Below are 7181 nucleotides of genomic sequence, written 5' to 3'. Positions count from 1 at the left end.
AAATTAAAAATAATCAGATCCATAATGCTGGTCATCATACGTATAATGGATTCTCATATTTTGTGAGTGGGATATAGCTTAGGTGGGCTTTGACAGACAGTGGACTTCTGTGACTTTAGGAAAAAAAAAAACATACTTTTTGATATTATTGTTCTGATTTTGACAAAATTCCTTAAGGAAATAATTCCAAAATATGTAAAATCTTTTATTTAGGTAGATAAATAGTGAAAAAATAGAAACAAATTAAGTTTGCCACCTGTAAAGGGGAAGTTAAGTCAGTTATGGAAATTTTGCTCTTTTCTGGTGTAAGTATTAAAAAGGATGGTTGTGAAAAATACATTAGTCACAAGAAATGTCTATAATTTAGTATGAAACGATGATATGGAATCAGATACAGTGTAATTCTATCTATACTGGAAAAATAGCAAATAGTGACTTTAAGGAAATGCTTGAATTCTTTTTCAGTGGATTATCAGTGATGTTGGAACTGAATAATAGTCTATTTTCTATTCTAAAACTTTCCAAATGCAGCTATAGTATAATGGATAATTTTTAAAATGCTAAATTTTGGCTTAAAATGGAAAAGCTTCATGTCATATTACTCAATTTTCTTTAAGGTAACAGAATCAAACAAGATTGATAACAAGCAAATATTTCTGAAGAGACTTAATAGTTTGGGGTCAATGAGTAAGGGAGTAGGGCTCTCCCTTTCTGAGGACTAAGAGTTAGGGATAATGGGGAAGAGGGAAGAAGGGTGGGACTGGGAGGAAATGAGGGAGGGGGCTATGATCTGGATGTAAAATGGATAAATTAATTAAAAAAAACAAGCAAATATTGTTAATACTCATTTTCTGGAGAAAGGTTGTTCAGTAGGTAAAAGCTTTTGTTACACAGCCTGAAAACTGAAGTTTGATCCCGTAAATCCACATACAAATTGGGAGTTTCTAGAACTCACCTGTAATCCCAGGACTAGATGAAAGGCAGAGATGGAGAATCAGCTGGGAATTTCTGTAGTGAACTATAGAAACAAGACCTGTGTGCTCTGAGGGATAGCTGAATCCACAGAGGTCTTTCAGCAAAGAAAACATAATGACTAAAGTCTGGCAGGCAAATTTCTTCAGTCCAAATTTGACATTTAACACTTTCACAACTTTGGGAAATCCATAAAAAAAGAATCTGAATTACAACCTTAGGGATGTTTCCCTCTCTTTTAAGCTTCTCCAATCTGTGGGACAGGGTACCAACAGGAGCTGCTTTGTGGAGTTGTTCAGTTACTTGGCATTTGATAATTACCTTATATATTCAGGAGTCTGACTGTCAATCACTATATACAGCCAGGAAGGGATCCTTTTTCTTTCCAGTGTACTTTTGTTTCACAGATACATCCTGATGTACACTGAGTAGCCCTGAGAAACAGGGGAGCACACCTTGGGCTCTATTTCTCCTCCCTAGCTGTTCCTGACCGGTTTCTCTACAAGTCTTGTGATTCCAGAGCTACCCACTGGTGCTTCGAAAACCATGCGCCAAATCCCAAGCATAGGCTCTGTTACAGGTTTACTACAAAAAAGCCAAACCAAAGGTTAATGGGTTTCTGCATCACTTTTCTCATTAGCTTGTATTTTGGGAGCATGCAGCACATCACAGCCATTTGGAAGTTTCTATCTCTCTGTCAGTGAGTAGTGGAGATTCCAATTTGGTTGTGAAATCATCCCGGTTAGCCGACACATTTCTTGCACAGCCAGTGTTAACCTTCACGCGACCCCACAGAGGCAAGTGTTGTGACTTTACCAGTGGACATGGACTTCCTGACTTAGAATCAGAAGGTTCGTTAAAGACTAGCATGCAAATCTCCACAATGCTTCAAAGCACTCACCGGTACCGCCACCAAAGCAGTGGCCTTGTGTAGCCTTGATTGTGTCTAGGCAAACTTCCCATGCTGAAGCCAAACAACTTCACGTTGCTATTGCTTGAAACATGAACATTGAGTTGACACATCACTTTTATCTACAGATGCAATAGGTCACTGAAGAATAAGAGTCGGGCCTTTTCTTTTTCTTCTTCTTTTTTTCAGAAGAGTATGTCGTAAAACTAGTCCTCAGAAAGGAGGCCAGAGACTTTGCGGAGATGATCTAGGTACTTATCTCTAAACCTTATCTCAACCCTTCTCACTGCTGCTCTATGACCAAAGAGATGGCTATGAATTACATTAGCACTACTCCTTGCTGCCTTCTGCTTGCTTCCACTGATGCCAGATTATGTTTTAAACGAGTATCCCTAAACAGTGTCCACCAAGAGCACCCTGGTGCCATTATCGTGAGCCATTATCTATTATCTGGAAGTGAGACTAGGAAGCAGGAATATAGAGAAGAAAGTGGAATCTGAGAACTTTCCGCCAGAAAGTAAGCATTGCCTCCCGTCCTCATTGTCTGAAGGTTGCTTTAAGGGGCCCCATATCCTGTATTCCTCTTAGATGGAGGTTGAGGGGGCTGCCTTAGGCATCAGAGAAGGTCTGTAGGGTATGGGAACAAAGAGGGGAGATCCAGGAGAGTGACAATACTCACGAAATGAAACAAGACCTGCATAGGATTGAGGGTGAATGACATGATGGAAGATGCTTATGCTATGTGTTGGTTCCCTTGTGTTCCTCCTTGCAAGGTCACTGAAGTTTATTTATATCATTCTGCCCGAGGCTACAGCTTCTACCAAGCTGCTTCTAAAACTGGGACTGGAGCCAACGAACTTCTGGCTCCAATAAGAGACTCAGGTACCCAAATAAAACCTGGCCTGAGCTGGCAAATTAAATACCCCAGTGATCAGCAATTGGATAGGCACGAGCCTCAGAAGATTAAGCATCCTAAGACTGAGTAATCCTGGGAAATTTCCACTTAGATGAATGTGAAAGCAAAAACGGCAAGCAATGCAAGCAAAACAATCATCAGAAAAGACTGTCTCCAAACAATGACATAAGCAGTTACTATAAATACATGGGTGTGCACATCACACGTATTCTGAAGAGAATTTTAATTGTCATGTATTAGAATTTACAAACAAGGGAGATGCAGTATCCAAAAGGAGAGAATAAGGAAAAAGAAACTATAAACTGAAACAAGTAAAGAGCAAAATGCAAGCTAAGAACAGAAGCATTGTTAAGAGTGATCAACTTTTCTTTTAAGTTGAGTATTTATTTTAAAAGAAATTTAAGAAATCATTGGGAAGAAAGCATAGAGACCTTACATGCCTTGCTATGGTTTGGGTGTGGTTGTTCATCACTGCCCCATTGTGACTGAAGGCCTTGGACTAAAGGGTGCCATACTGGGAGAGGATAGAAGCTTTAGGAGAGTTGTTCTCAACCTGTAGGTCATGAGCCCTCTGGGGGTCACATATCAGAAAATCTGCCTATCAGATATTTACATTACAGTTCATAACAGTAGCAAAAATTTTTATGAAGTAACAACAAAATAATTTGAGAGTTGGGAGTCACCACAACACAAGGAGCTGTATTAAACTGTCACAGCATTAGGAAGGCTGAGAACCACTGCTTTTAGGTCACGCATGGTTTGTGTTACTTGAGACTCTGGGACCCCAGTCTCTCACTGTCTCTCTGCTCCAGTTTGAGATATAACTTTATTTCCATATAAGCTCCTGCAAGCTAGTGTGGTCATCTGATTTTTGTCTTTTAAGCTTCAAAGCCAAAAGCTAAATACAGGCATTCTCTTTATAAAGTTAGCTCTCTTAAAAGTATTGTTGTTGTTGTTGTAGTGCGAAGGCGACAGGGGGAAGAAGTTAGCATCAAGGGATGAGGTTGTTTCTGAGGATGCAGAGGGGTTTTGGAATGGGTTAATGGAAGGAAATGTGGAGTAGTTTTGAAGTGCATGTTAGTAGAAACAGAATATGGTAAGTAGAGTGTTACAGGTTATTCTGGTTGGGAGCAAAGCTCAGATGCTAGCAAAATGGTCAATAAATAGCATGTTGAGGTTTTAGATAGAAATGAAGATTTTATTGGGAGTCAATTGAGGGCTCACCCTAGTTGCACCATAGCAAGAAACCTGTGTACCTTATTGCCATGCCCTGTGGAGAGCTAAAACTAAGATTTATTTATTTTCTTTAAATTAAGTTAATAAATAACAATGATAAACATATTCAATTATTTTATTTTATTTAAATTAGGATTAATTTATTTTGGAGAAGCCATTTCAGAACCACAGATCATCCAGGCTATGGCATAGCTTTTACTAGATGCTTCTTACTCACCTTTGTAATCATTGTGAGAAACAGGAAGGAATATAGTGGAATGGCTTGAAAGCTTTTACCCCTGCCACCGCAGGACTGAATAAGAATGCGAGGGCCTAATAGCAAATACCAGTGTGGATCAAAAGCCAAATGCTTAGCAAGAGGACAAAGGGAAGGAGCCAGCAGGATATCTCAGAAGTCTTTTCTGCTTCCCATTTTATTATAGACACATACATGGAATTATTTGGGTCTGGAACCTGCCTGGGAAAAACTGTCTCTTCAAAAAGCCTCAGTGTCTAATATGCTCAGAATTATCTTAGGATTCATTCCTCCATGATTTATTAGCCAAGCTCTCAATGGCCCTCCATACCTGTGGGGGTAAGCAGGCCCTGGGGCAGACTAAGGTCATCCAGACGATGCTAGTTTAACAGGTATGCAGAACATAAGGGCTGCTAGGTCATGGCAGCTTACACCAAGATTTCAGGGGAAAGCTGGGGAGAACAGTGTGCTTCAGGGTCAGGACCCCTCCAGGGAGTTTCTAGTGCACTGTTCTGCAGAGAAGCCATTGCAGAAAAAGTACAGTGACAATCCGAGGGTGGTGCAGGTACCAGCAACATGAAATGGCACCAGGATAAAACAGCAGTGAGTGAAGTCAGCCTGAAAGAGTGTGGTGTGGCCAGCAGAGTAACTGGGAGAAGTACCGCCCCAAACCTTGTGCACACATTTCCCGACACACTCTGCCCAAGATGCTCACATAGATTGACATGAAGCTTTAGGATTTAACTAACATTTGTCCTTCTGGGTTCTAGCCTGTTTTGGGTATGGAGATCCTGAGTGTGTGTCTTATACAAAAAACTTGTGCAAAATCATAAATAGTCTTGCATTTTTTAATTAAAAATTTAAAAACCCTTACTACATTGGAATTTATAGGTCTACGATAAGATTATACTTAGGTGGAAAAGTGTGAGTTTGCTTCAGAAGAGGGCAAGGATGTTTGTGGACACAGGAAAACCCTAAAGGGTTTCCAGATGCTATTCTTTTTAAATTGTATTGAACTGTGTATGAAATTCATTATCTTATTTTAAGGCTTATTTTATGTACCTGTGTCTTTATGTATACACACATGCATGGAGTAGAGGGAGGGCTGAAGGCCAGAAGTAAGTGTGAATCTCCTGGAGCTGTAGTTACAGGCAGCTGTGAGGTACCTGATGTGGGTAATGGGAACCCAATTCCAGTCCCCTGGAACAGCGGCGCGAGCTTTGAGCCATCTCTCAGGCCTTCCATCCTATATATCTTTAAGTTCTATGGTTCTGCGAATGCTACATACATTACAGACATCCACAGTTTTATATGACTCCCAACCCTATCCATTGCTAGTTTTCATCCATCCCAAAGTCTGAACTAGACAATTACTCCCCCAGCCTCTGGGAAATACTCTGTCCTGTCTCTTTAAAGTTTACTACTCTTGGTACTTTGTGCTATGGAATATTTCTTGTTCTTGAGAAACTGGATTTTTTTTTAAGTGTAATTTATTCAACATTCATCCATGTTGTACAAAGTTTCAGAATCTCCTTTAGAGAGGAGTAATATTCCTTGCACATTTATATCCCAAGCGGTTTTCTGATTATCCATTGTCAGGTATGAGTAGCTTCCTTTTGTCTACTGTGACTAGGCTGCCTGCTATCATTGTAAACACGGACAGAGAAAGGTGGCTGGATACTCACTTTTAACCATCTTCCATTTCCTGACAAGAGTGTTAAAATACAGTGTGAACTGATGTTGAGTGATGTCACACAATTATAAAGAAGAAGGAAGTCTTGAAGATCTGAAATTCAGCTGCCATGGGTAATCTGAGACCTGGGTTTGCAATTCTTCTGATAGTGCCCTTCTCTCTAATTATTATTGGAGCAAACATTTGCTTTTCCACTTTTCTTAAAATATACTTCATTAGCGCTATATAAAACAAGTGGGGAAGTGAGTGGTGGTTTGAGTGTGTTCATGCCTGGCACATCGGAAAAGAAAACGTGCTTATTTTAGGAAGTCAGTAATAGGTAAGAGAGCTCAGGTGACCACAGAATCCTGTTGACCTCTGTTTGACCTCAGGAACCCACATAAACACAAGTTCACTGTGACACATGTATTCTTTACCTCATACATCTCACACACACACACACACACACACACACACACACAAAATAGTATCTTAAGCTGAAAGATAAGGAACATAAGTTTGCTCTTTAGTTATGAAGAAGTAAATTAAGTAACAATCTAAAAGTAACAATGTAAAAGTAGAACCTTAAAGTGGTCACTTAACCAGAATAGAAATTTTGTTCCCTAATGACATTAGCCTGCCATCTTTACCCATGACTGCCACCTCCCACCATCTTCTATTTCTTGTATATCTGTCCCTCTTCAACCCATACAGGAAATTGTCCTCCTTGATGGAATTTGTCTTCATATATTTTTTAAAAATGTTCTTTTAAAAACATTTTTATTGTATGGAGAAAGAAGAGAGAGAGAGAATGAGAGAGAATATTTAGGAAGAGCAGGAAGAGCAGAGCAGGAAGAGGGTGTTATATTATCCCCTGGAGTTACAGGCAGTAGTGATCCATCTGACTTGGGTTCTGAGAACTGAACTCTGGTCCTCTGGAAGATCAGGAAGCATTTTTTTTAAACTTTTTTTTTTTTAAACTTTTTTATATTAATTACAGTTTATTCACTTTGTATCACAGCTATAGCCCCCTCCCTCATTCCCTCCCAACCCCACCCTCCCTGTCTCATCTCCTCCCATGTCCCTCTCCAAGTCCACTGATAGGGGAGGTCCTCCTCCCCTTCCATCTGACACTAGCCTATCAGGTCTCATCAGGACTGGCTGCATTGTCTCAGGAAGTGTTTTTAACTGCCAAATCATATTTTTAGTCTCATATAGTCATATAGTCTCATATAATTCT

Source organism: Psammomys obesus, unplaced genomic scaffold (assembly GCF_907164565.1).
Source record: "Psammomys obesus unplaced genomic scaffold, mPsaObe1.curated_primary_1811, whole genome shotgun sequence".
In the NCBI taxonomy this organism is placed as follows: Eukaryota; Metazoa; Chordata; class Mammalia; order Rodentia; family Muridae; genus Psammomys; species Psammomys obesus.
The sequence above is the reverse complement of the archived record's forward strand: the minus strand, read 5'-3'. Positions refer to the sequence as shown.